The sequence below is a fragment of the Panthera tigris genome, chromosome E2 (assembly GCF_018350195.1).
Source record: "Panthera tigris isolate Pti1 chromosome E2, P.tigris_Pti1_mat1.1, whole genome shotgun sequence".
Classification (NCBI taxonomy): domain Eukaryota; kingdom Metazoa; phylum Chordata; class Mammalia; order Carnivora; family Felidae; genus Panthera; species Panthera tigris.
The window spans coordinates 53370434-53383474 of NC_056674.1; the positions used below are offsets into that span (position 1 = coordinate 53370434).

Consider the following 13041-nt stretch of genomic DNA (forward strand, 5'->3'; position numbering starts at 1 on the left):
CACCGCTGGAGCACGCGCCCGCCCCTTGGTTATGAATTATCCTTAGGAGAAATACGGACACATGACGTTTCCATTTGCAATGTCACTTAGCATAAGTATGCATTCTTATGAAGGCCTCTAGGTCCTACACAGTCTTAAATATGGGTATGTTTTTAAGCTCAAGTGTATTTTCGAGTTTTCTCCAGGAATCCTCCAAAGAGGCGGTGTAGGGACTGTAGGGAGAGAACGGCAGTGGAGTCATATGTTTCTCATCGTGAATCATGAACTCCCACTTACCACCAGTGTGATCTAGTTTAATTGTACCTAGCCCAGAATGTCCCAAACTTACTGGATCGAAGAGGCCTTTTTCTTGCTTAACACCTCTTGATAGTCCATTCTTGTGGAATTCACAGTGTTCTAGTGATTCACAGAATGGGAATTTGGAATGTTGAGCCTGGGTTAGTGTCCCGGCTCCACCATTTACTAAATATGGGTATGGAGCCTCTGTGACCACTGCTTGTTTTCTTTGTTAAGTGGGAATGAAACTCTTTACCTAGCAGGATCGTTGCTGAAAAGAATAAAGAAAGTGAGGAAAAGGCAAGAAAAGTGGTTGGCAAAGAACTAGGCAAATAGTACGGCTTAGTAGATGGCAGCCATGATTTCATTTTTAGTACCCTCTGTGTCTGGCACATAATAAATGCTCATGGCCTGTGACATTCCTTCTAGGAAGAGAGTGCAGAAGTTAAGGACCCAGGATCGGGGCCAAATGGCATGTCTGAGACAAGAACCCAAGTGTCCTGAGGTATGTTTCCAAGGCCCTTTCATTCTAGACCATGGTTTCTCCAAGCTGGAAGAGACTCATGTGTAGGTAAAAGAGGAGGAAAGGAAAGCTGAAGAGAGAATGGAGTGAAACTAATATTATTACTAAAGAAAGAAATGACGAGGGGAAAGGAGAGGAGGGATTAATGATAGAGAAAAATAAGGGAGAAAGGATGGAAAGAGGGAAGGTAGAGAAGAGGGAGAAGGAAGGAGGGAAGGAAGGAAGGCAGGGAGGGAGGGAGGGAGGGAGGGAGGGAAGGAGGAAAGTGTCCATTGTAAATAGGAATTAAGTCTCCAAATGAAAGGTCAAGACATAGAAAACTGCCATTGGACTCACAACAACTGAAGCATAATTTAGCAGCTAAGAGCTGTTCACTATGGAACTAGATTGGTTCAAGCCTGACTCTAGTCTCCACGTATGAGGTGACCACAGATGAGTTTATCTAACCTCCTTAATCCTTGTTTCTTTACCTCTAAGGTGGGGGAAATAATTATTTTCTTTTAGGGTAGTTACAACAAGGAAACAAAACAACACATGTAAAACACTTAGCCAAGTGTTTCCTGGCCCTTGATAACATGTAATCAGTATGGGTCAGTACATGATTCTCATAGCCAGGCTATAACCTGTGACACTTTCAGAATTGCAAATCTCAGGGTCAGATCAGTGCCAAGAAGTAAGACTGTGCAGAGGGGGAAATGGATGGGTGAATTAAGTACTTGTGGAGTGGGGATCAGTCTATGAATGTGGAAGCTCCTAGAATGAACACCTAAATGAGAGATTTTGTAAGAGTGAGGTGGATTCCTTGGATGTAGTAAAACAAACAAACAAAAAAGATAGTGCTAGGTGTGTTTCCTAACAGCAAATTATATAAAGACTGGAAGGAAAAATAAATGTGGCATATCATTAAACCACCGTCTAAGATCACATATGTAGGGCAGAAGAAGGTGTAATTTAATAGACCTATTAGTAGTCTGAAATGCATGTCTTTTTAAAATGAACTTGGATTTCTATGCAAGAAACACTAGAGGGTGTGGCCTGCAGAGGAAGAGGCTCCCTTTGGTAATCAATGAATACAGTCAAAATTGATTTCTCAAGATCTGAAAATGTGGCAGAAATGAGCAAATTCTGTTGTTTGAACTCAGGAATTTCAGATATACGGTGATTAAGAATGAAACGCTGCTTGCCTTTAAAATTCTGGGAGTGTTGGGACACGCTAAAAATGTGTAGAAAAACGTTCATAGGTAGGTTTCAGGAAAAAGAGTGGGTCTAATCAAGAAAAGGGAAGATGGTACATGGCATGAAAGAGACCAAGTAGAAAGAACTATAAAGGCAGAAAAGAGGTGTAAGAACCATCAGGAAATACTGTAAGCCCCCAAATTAAAACCAAAGGTGCCAATATTGGTGAAAGGACGCAAATTACAATTATTTTTAGTGACGAAAGGAGCCTCCTTTGAGAGGCGGTGAGCTCTATATGACTTGAGACATCAAAACAGATACAGATGATAATCTATCAGGAATGTTGAAGTGGGAACGACTTCGCTGAACAGAAATGTTAGGTTCAATCACCATCCCCCATTGTGCTCATCAAAATGTTGTTAGAGGATATTCATAGTTAGAGAAAAAATATAGAGAGGACGATTTGATGGTCAAGCAATTAGGGGAACCATTAATTAACCTAAGTTCAACATGTCGTAGCATCTTTAGCACTGCGACTGTCCAAGACGGGATATTAGCACGCACCACTTCCGACAGCGCAATAGAAACTTTCTGCAAGGGTGGACGTCACGCTGGAGGCAGGGGGAGAGAGGTGTGGCAAAATGATCTTTAGGAAACACTGGTGTCCGTGATCTCCAAAGTATTTTCAACGTGAATATTCCCTGAGTCCGTAGGAGAAGATCACATCAATGTCCCTAGCTGTGGCCAAATTTAATGGAGTACCTGATTAGAATAACCAAGAGTACAGATGTCATGGCAACACTAGGGACCATTATCTTAGAGGAGATGAAAGGGAAGAAGGAGAAAAATAAAGGCATCGAGTGACCTCTGAGTGACTGAGAAGCAAACGGAGTGGTGGGCCTAAGATTCAGGGTAGCAGACAACTTATAGGTTGTTAAGAGAAAAAGGAGAACTGGACGATGGCAGAATTAAACCACCAAACGAGAGCCAGAAAGAATGGGAAGGACGTGAAGTAGCAGTGGATGTGGGTGTGTCTTTTATTTTTAAGTATGAGATGTACCTGGCCTGAGGCCAGACCAGTGTGGACATAGTCAACTTCCTTCCGGATGGGAAGAGCTCCTCCGGAAATCCATCCCGATGGTTTCACAGGAAACGTGGACGCAGACAGAACCCGCTCTTGGTGACCAGAGACAGTCGGTAAGCGCACTGACCCGATGAGGTTGCTGCCCCCTCCCCTCATGGGGCATGGCTGTTGGGGGAACTGAGATCAGTGCCCAACTCCTTGGACTAAAGACTTGTGAAGTGCACGTTCCTTCTCCACATCTCTGCTCCCCCAGCCTCGGGGAAAGTCCTGACACTTTCCTAGCGTCAGGTCCCGCTTCCTAATCGCCTAGCCTCCCACCCCCACCGGCTGGTCATAAGCTCTCCTGGCCAGGAGTTACGTTTTCAGTGCACTTCCAACATCCATCCAATACCCGACAGAATCTGAACCCAGCAGCCCTTCTCAGCCACGTCTTCCCCTTCCAAGCTCTGAGCTCTCGTGTCAGCATCCCAGCTAGCCCCCGTGAACAGAAAGTTCTATTCCCGCTCTTTGTTTTAGAAGGTGAAAAGCTGAATTTGAAGCAGTCCAACAGAGACACAGCTCTTTTCAATGAAACATACCTATCCCTTCCTGTTGGGGCCCCGCCCGATGCCTGTTCTGTCACCTCTCAACGGCTCTCATCTAGAAGAACCTCATATTTCTCACCAAAGCCACAGCGTAAGGAGTCACTTTAGAGCCCTTCAGTACATCTGGGAAGATTAGAGCCTATAAAAAAAAAAAAAAGGCTTGGGCACAAGCAATTTAAAGCTCAAAGCTCTAATCTGGAATTGGTATATTTATCCTGCTCTTCAATTATTAATGTTGCTTTATTGATCTGATACCTAAAACGCAAACAACAAAAACTGTTCAAACTAATTATTGTGGGCTTTCTACCTTTTGGGGCTTCTCTACTAGTCTTCGAGTCTAAACCTTTTTTTCCACCAATCGATGGGGTTTAATTCATTAACAAGTTCTAGTGCTTTGTTTAGACCACTTGGCAATCCCCCTCCTCATCCCCAAGCAAAAGGAAGTGCACTATATCTCATCCCTGGCAATAGTCGTGTGGCTGATATAAACGTATTTTCCTTGGACTTTTATTTTAGAGAGGGAAAGTGAGCGTGAGCGACGGAGAAGCACAGAGGGAGAGAGAACAGAGAGACGGAGAGAATGTTAAGCGGGTTCCACACTCAGTGCGGAGCCTGAGGCAGGGCTCGATTCCATGAGGATCATGACTGAGCCAAAATCAAGAGTTGAACTCTCAACTGACTGAGCCACCGAGGCACCTCTTTCCTTGGAATTTTAAAATCAAACTCATCAAGCCCACTGTCTGGTATTCTGCGCCCAGCAGCCACCCTATACTTTACAAAAAGTCTTCATATTTCTTGATTTTACCACAGAGACATGGTATTATTAATGAATTTTATATACTGGAGCAGGACAGGATTGCCATGGAGATACGAGGTCACCTAGACACCTGCTCTTGCCTTCTCACTGGGTCAGGCAACAATGTCCGTTTGCTAGAGATGTACTCTGGATAGTAGTAAAGGATGGGGAGCCTGATGGGTTCAAGCAGGGTGCTACTCGTGAGGGTCATTTCCTTTCGCAGCACTGGAATGATTTTTGATTCGTGACTACGGCCCCAGACCCCACCCCAGGCAGCTTGCCCCTTGCCACTTTGTGCTACTGGCTAAAGAGGCAGGTGGAGATGAACGCATGCCAAGGTCTCCACCACCGCTGGAAAACCACCTCTAACCTCTCTGAATGGGTGATATGAAGTGGAAATGTTAATTAAGCATGTATTCACTTAGATCAGCGCAAGACAGGTGAGCACTTCATAAATACTTGCAGAACTGAATAAATGAATGCCAGTTGTCAGATCATTTGCGATCAAGGAACAGGCAACCCCACAGGGATTCAAACAAAGATACCAAAGACCCATTCTCCCTGTCGCTTATGTGAACCCTAAGGATGACATATGACATTCTCTGGCCCCATGCCTTCCTCCAAACCCATTTGAATACAATCGTGTGTTCTGTTTGTATCATCTTTTGTGTGATAAGGACCCTATGGTAAAAATTCTCAGTGGAAAAGAGGACTACATTTATTTTGTTGGCTAAATTATCTGCATGCCCTAACAGGGTAGGGACAGGGTAGAGATAGTTCTTTCTTTGCATTGAGGATGTTTCAATGAAAACAGAAAAGCAAGTCAAGCTGATATGAACCACATGAAAAATGGGACGTATCTTTTAATTTTACATGACCCTATTCCTTGGACATAGTATACACTAAATCCATAGTTCTTAAATGCACACACTTCTAGCGACACTATTCAGACAATCTGAAATAACACTTGAGTGATTTTCAAAATAAAATAAAATAAAATAAAATAAAATAAAATAAAATAAAATGTTCTACCTCTCTGGTCATTTGTATTGCCTTCCTTTCAATAATTCTATTTGGGTCTGAAGAGTGAAGGTTATGGTTATAAAGTGCCTAAACGACAAGGGAGGACCGAAAGATTCAGCTATATTCCTAAATATATATATACCAAGTGAACATCCAGAAGACTGACAGACTTTTGCAGGGATCTGGTATGATGAGTTAAAGGCAGAAGTTGACAAGATTATATGTATGTTTAATGTTGTGCTTATACATAGATACAGAAAGTCTTCCAAATATTAAAATCTTCCAAAATGGCCCAATGAAACATGGGCTGAAATTGAGCATGTGTCAGTTTTAATTATGACAAACTGATACTTTCAAATGTGCATGTTTATCTGAAAGAGCTAATATTCTCTAAATCTTGTTCTATAGTTATTTTGCTATTATAAATACATAGTGATGTTTCAGAGGATATATTTCCTTTGTGGTGCCTGGCAAACTAAACAGAATGCTACCTACTTGTGTGGAGAACGGCTAAGTCTTTCCTTCAAGATATATGACAGCCATAAAAAATCCCAGGAGCCCAGATGATGTCATATATAAGACTAATTAACACACCTACAGGATAATGTATGTTCTATGGTCTTTAAATTTTTATTAAGGTCACTGTGAAGTATGACTTAAAACTAATGATAGGGAAGACTTTGGGCTCAAACACTACCTGTGGGAGTGGGGAAGAGCAGTGGGGTAGCTTCGCAACAGTGATGGGATCTCCCTCAACCCTTTGTCACAAAAGTTCATCATCCCTGAAAGAGTGCCCTCCAAGGGACTGAGACTTCAGAGTCATCAGAGCTCGTCAGGGGGAGGAGCAGAGAGGTGGCATCCACTTAGAAGGAAGAGCAGGGCAAAGGCATGGATGTGTGACATTTCAGGACCCACCTAGGGAACTGCCAGTATTTCAAAACAGAACGTGGGAAATGGTGGGAGATGCAGCAGCAGGGAGACAGCAAGGTAAAAGCCACGGTATTTTGACTCTAACAGTGAAGGAGGTCGTGGCAGAGAAAGTGGTGATCGTTTCTCATTCTATCCACTGCCCCTCATTCCTGCACTCTTGCATTTAGGGGCAGCCTTCCTACCTGCTCCGGCCATGCGCTCAGGCACATGCCACGGCTGTCACTCCCAGGCTGAAATTAACAACAGGTGGACGTGAATCCATTCTCCCCCCCTCCTTGTCCACCTCTCTTTTCCCAGGGAACACCCAGAGAGCCTGCACTAGAGAGAGCAAAGCCATGAACACCTAGTAACCACATGGAGGTCAATTATTCTGGAGACTTTCCTGGACCCACAACAGACTTTACATGAGTAATGAAATAAGCCTCTGTTAGGTCGACCCACCAGGATTTTGGTACACTCCAGCCTCCTCCCTCCTGACCAACACAGAGAGACCCTTCAACGTTAGAAAATAGGATTGACAAGGTCAGATAGGCTTATTAGGAAGATGTTGTGGCTGACTCAAAACAACTGAATTATTCTGGGGGAGTGTGAACCTAACATTTACTGGCATTTGCAGGGGACGAGTCCTTTAGAAGGATAGATTTTTCCCATTTGATCCTCATAACTCTTTGAGGTTGGTGTTCCTGTTCTTAGTCCCATAATTTGCACGAGATCAAGAGATCGTGGTGGTGCTGAGATTCAAACTCTGTCTGTCTGACTTGAGAACCAAACCCTCAGCGTTTCAGTATAACCTGAGTTGATTTCCTGTCAGAGTCAGCTGTGTCACTAATGTCCCAGAATGCCTTGGGGTCAAGCATGTCAGAATTCTTGAGAACATAGGCTTCCCTTTAATTGGCACAGTCCTTGAAAATGGATACAGCATCACACACACACACACACACACACACACACACACACACACACACACACTTCCAGGTGGTCTCCTCTAGAGTGACAGTCTTGTCAATCTGCCCACATCCCCAAATGACTTATGCAAAATCTGCTCACAGTGGATTTGGTGCAGTCATCACACAGTAGGCACCTTTCTTCACGAGGACTAATGTGGGCATTGTTGTCAAATCAGCCAGAGTGCCAGACACAAAGGAGGAGACAGAGGAGGCCGAACCCCGAGGGGCTGCTTTAATGACCCCACTGAAGCCTAAGTGTTGCCAAAATTTGCTAGCCAGGCACAGGCTACTGACTTTTTCACTGGGATACACTCACAGGCATCTATTAGGACTGTTGATTTGACTCAACCCTCAACAACCTCCAGGTTTTCCTGTGGCTCACTATCATACCGAGTCTACACGGATGGACTCCTTATTCTCTCTGTGTTCTGCGTCCCATCCAAGGACTCCTCCTGCTCTGCCTGCCTGAATCTCTGGTGGGCCCTCCATTCTAAAGTTCTGAAAAAACAAAGGGGTGCAATTCTACCAGCCGTGTCCCGGTCCTCCATGGTTGAGGCCCTACGACAAGAGGTTACTTTGTTCAAACATGAGACCTACTTAGGAACTTTATTAAAATGAAGGTTCCAGGCCTCTCTGATGCCTGGAGATTTCTGATTCGGTAGGTCTAAGGTGAGTGTCATTCCTCAGCATTTTTAAGATGAAACAGACAAATGTGATGCAGGTAGATCATCCTTCGTGGTATAAATTACCATGTGTCAGACCTCTATGCTGGTCACTAACGATGGCCTGCACACTTGGCCTCAGGAAGTTTATCATCTAGAAATACAGATACAGGACCGAATCAATTACAACACAGCAGTAGTTGATATTAAAAAAAAGTGCCCCCCCACCACCTAAGGGATTCTATTGTCAGCCAGATTGAGACTCACTAACAGTGGAAGTACATCTCTACTCCTGTTTAGCTAGCATGGTGGACAGAGAAGTGACGTCTGGGACCTGAAGAACTAGGTTCTATCCCAGATCTGCTGTCTCCAAGCTGTGACTCCAAACAGCCACTCTTAACTAATGTCCCCATGCAAAGGCTTTGTCCCTCTTCCTGGACCTTGTATATCAGGAGGCCATCTTCTGGTGGAGCCCTCAGAATCCCACGGCTACCCTCATTCTGCCTAACGCAAACTCCTTGAGACAGGTGATCCTTTTCAAAGCACCCTTCTTTGAGGAAGAAGCAAAGTATTGTTGGGTAAGAACAAAACTAATAATCAAATAATACAAAGGAACAAAGAAGGACTAAAATGGATGATTGCAAAGGGATTGCCAGCCCCGGTGATTTATGGTCCCTAGGTGGCAACGGGAAGAAACACAATGCATTTGAATCCACATCTCTGTCCTTACACGATCATTCTCTTCTGCCAACTGCTAATCCCTAACCCAGCTTAGTGCCATCTCCTCCCAAGTTAGAGGAGCTTAGAGCATTCTCTTCTCCCAACCACTTCCCAAACTGGGTTCCCAAGCTTCCTTGGGCCCATGCTGTATCTCCACTCGCCCTGTCCTGTAGCTCCCTGTCCTTTTGATTTCACGTTTGCTTATTGGCTCTCTTCCCTGTCTCTGAATCACTGGAGGGCAGGGGCTGTGCCTATGTCATTATAGGTTCTCAATTTGGATCTGTTGTTTGAATTGATGGATTTCTGCAGACTTTAGGTTAAAATGGAAACTTTGCATGGAACACACACACACACACACACACACACACTCCGAGTGGTGGGGTAGACGTTTTCCCGCACTTGACTTGTGTGAACACTAAAGCTCAGAAGTTTGAAGGGGTTTTCACGAAGTCACTGCACTATAAAAGACAGGCTTGAAATGAGGTTGGTCTTACTTCAAAGTCCATGATCCTCTCGCTCTGCCTTTCAGTCCCAAGTAGCAGACTCCTCCTCCAGGGGCCCGGGAAACCCAAGGTGACATGGTTCTGAACAAGCTTGATTAAGTAAATCACGCAAAAGACAACCTTCGAGAAGGGAAATCCAGTACTGGGGCCATAACCTGGATCCAGGTAAAAATACATAAATATCACCAGCACGAGCTCCCTGGTCTTTGAATTTAGTTTAACCACATTCTTAGATTGTTAGATTTGTCTCTGAAAGTTCCCATTCACACTAGGGTCGTGTCCTAAATAAGATGTGTTCCTTTCCTACTTCCTTGAGTATGTTCTAGAGAAAAATAGCTCCTCTGAGGATGCCAATGACTGCTTGGTATTCTGAAATTTTTATTTAACTCAGTAGGTTCCTCAGACGTCTGTCCAGTGCACGGAGTCTTCTTTCAATACCTATTTGAACATTTGCTCTTGGTTATGTGATAACTTTTGAGCTTTTCCTTTGAAAAGTGTTTAGCCATGATAGGTTTTCTGTTTTCCCCCAGGACCATTATTAGCATTGTCCTTTAGGGACATGCCTCCGAGAAACACTATCACGTTAATCTGGCACTCTCACCTGCCCAAGTGGCAGGTTTGATCAGCCCTTTGCACCCCCAAGTTAAGGGCATCACATGTCAGTAGGTCAGGAGCTATCGGAAGAATCCATAGGTTCGAGAATGCTAAGTGACGGTGAGGGAGCATGAGCAGACTCTTGGAAGCTTAGAAAACCCTCATCTTCCACACTAGTGAGTACAGAGAACACTATGGGGGAGGATGAGGTTGGCAGCAGCACTAGGTAGGGAATTGGTGCCAAGAAGATACTTAGGAGTTCATATTAGGCCTCCTGCCCAAATGGCCAATGGATCTGAAATTGTGCGCATAAAGCAAGAACTTGGCACAGGATTCGAGGTGATGAGTGTGCATGATGCCTCGGTTTGTACAAGGGAGGGAGGCTGATGGGAAAAGTTTCAAGTCATAGATCTAAACGATGTCTGGGTAAGTCTCATGGAGCCAGAGAGTGTCCCAGCCTCGGACTGCGGTGGTTTTGTTGCAGAGAGTAAATAAATATGCTGCCAATATTGTATTGAGAGAGGGGGAAAGAGATCCATATGAAAGAAAAGCACTTAGAAGCATCTCACAGTTGGCTAGACCAATGTTCTAGGGCTTAGGAGGGTTGATGAGTTGTACACAACACTGATAAATACTCGAGATGAAGGCTCACTTTGGTCTATCCCCCATCTTGCAACATCTTGGGGAGGCGGATTAAGATGTCAAAGATGGGAAGTTGGGGGAGAGAAATATCTTAAGTGGGTACAAGTCACTACGTAAGATTCTTTACGTCAATGATCAAAATGTATTTTCATAACAGATTTATCACGTCATGCGATTAGGGCCACGGCCAGGGGGAGTGAGGGAGGCACCAGCTCTATGTACAACATTTCAGGGGGCACCCCACACTCATAAAACTCAGTTTTTCTCACTGCTCCAGTGATCCTTCTCTCACTCATCCTAATCCTGATCCTGTCAGATTCTGTCTTTATTTAAAATTCTGATTTTTTTTTCATCATGGATTTCTTGCATTACTTTGGAGCTTTATAAATTATTGCATCAAGATATTTTTTATCTTGTTTACAGAGATTTTTGGTGCCCCCTTAAATTGTACACCTGAAGTAAATGTCTCACTCAACTTACCATAATCCTGGCCCTGATTTCTATTCTGCAAATCAGGAAAGCAAGGCTCTTGTAGTAGCTGGCCTTCGCCCAAGGCCGTGTGTCTATTCTACACAAGAGGAGATTTCAAATTCAGAAAGCCCTGACTCTGAAGCCCCACTCTTTCTACCCTCTGTTGTCTCTGCCAAATACACTTATCTACTACCACTTGGGCAGGTGGGAGCACCAGGCAACATGAGAGTATTGCCAGCAACGATGTCCCTAAAGGACAATGCTAGTAATGGAATTGAGGGAAAATAGAAGGCAGATCGATTGCTAAACCCTTTTCAATGGTTATAATATAACAAAGATCAAATGTTAAAATGGGAATTGAAATCAGACCTTATGCATTGGACGGATGGCTGAGGAACCTAAGTTAAATGAGAATTTCTGAATACCAAGTGACCATTGACATTGGCAGAGAAGCCATTTTTTTAGAACTTAAGGAAGTGGGGAAGGAAAACGCTGTATTTAGGACTGTACCACAGTCGGAATGGGAACTTCCAGAGACAACATCTAACAAATGATGTGTAGCAGTGATTAACGAGAATTAGGCATGTGGTTAAAATAAATCCCAAGACTGATGAACTCCTGCAGATGACATTATTAATTTTTATGAAGTATGACCATTCACTGGCTTTAGTGGGAAAGAGTTATGTCAAGGGGTTGGACTTTATCACCTACAAATGTCATACTCAAACAGCATTAGGTTGCCAAATATCTATTTTGCCAGTGAAATGATTTTTATTAAGGTTTCTGTCTCCTCCATTGGCCATAAACTCAATGCGGGCAGATGTTACGTCCACTTTGCTGCTTCCTCTTTTATCTTTCAAACGTAGTAAATGCTTAATAAACACTTTTGAATGAATAGTAAATTTCAAAATATATGTCAGAGATAGGAAATCTCATGAGATGTTTTATCAGAGGTTAGGCTGTATTTTAGACCCAGCACCCTCAATTCACATTCATGGTTACACTCTCTGAGCCCAAGCACGCTGGCTTTTATTTGGTCCCGGAAGAAGCCCCAGTTACTCCTGTCTCATATTACCAGCACATACTCCACATTCTGCATGCAGAGACTACTGCCATGATTTTTCTGTGTCTGTCTTATTTCAGCTCTCTGGACTCAACTTTAGTGTCCCTTCCTGAGAGACCTTCTCTGACGGCCAGTTTGGGAAGGGGCCTTTCAGCCTCTTCTCCTCACTGTCCATCATCTTATCCCGTTTCTTCCCATTTCCTCCTTCCTGAAAAGCTCTCATACTTCTGTTCGCATTCTTCTTTGTTTTCTGATTTGCCCACTAGAATCTTATCTCCTTGAAGGTACAGAAATCCCTGGTCTTGCTCAGAGCTGATGAGGTATGATGATTTTGGAAGCATTTGATAAATATCTGTTGGATGATTCCATGAATCAATGGCTGAATGAAAACTATGCAGCCTTACTATTGTGTCTTACAAAAGAATAAGGGAGACCTGCATGAATGAACATGGACAAATCTCCAAGACACATGAGGGAAGAGATACATAGACTAACCCAACTTATTTTCAAGTTTGATGATATACATGTATATCTAGATGGAATCACACTCTTGAGCTGATCTGAGGAAGTTCATACAGAAAGCAGTATGGAATAGACAATTATGCTTAACGGAAACATGCATTTTTAACTTGGGTCACAGCCAACAAGTAACTCAACCTAGGGAAGGGAATGGAGGATAACCCTTCCAGTCATAGCAAAATGCAGATCATGGTGGAGAACCTAGGGATAGGTCTAGCTTCCCATTTAGCAAGTCTAGCACAGTGGTGAGCACATACCAGACACTCGGCATTTGTTCGCTGGAGAAGAAAAGCAAGCGAAACACAGGTAAAACATTATCTGCATCACATTGGAAAGAAGAGAAATCATATGATGGGGCCCGTATGGGCTGCGAAGTCTGGGCATTTGCACCTGCAAAGAGTAGAAATTTCCACCCCTATTGTAGGTCAGTGGGAAGCAGAATCTGAGTTGGAAATTTATATGCAGAAATCTTATTCGGGAAAGCTCTCACGATCAACACATGCATTGGGAATGAAGGAAACAGGACCA

General features: G+C 43.7%; 1 long non-coding RNA gene across 1 annotated transcript; it reads left to right on the top strand.

The window, feature by feature from the left end:
* The first annotated feature begins 445 nt into the window (after positions 1-445).
* On the top strand, positions 446-3852 carry LOC122233986. The gene is made up of 4 exons (XR_006211668.1): positions 446-472; positions 706-781; positions 3125-3172; positions 3576-3852. It is a non-coding gene; the product is annotated as an uncharacterized LOC122233986 (long non-coding RNA).
* Positions 3853-13041: the final 9189 nt, after the last annotated feature.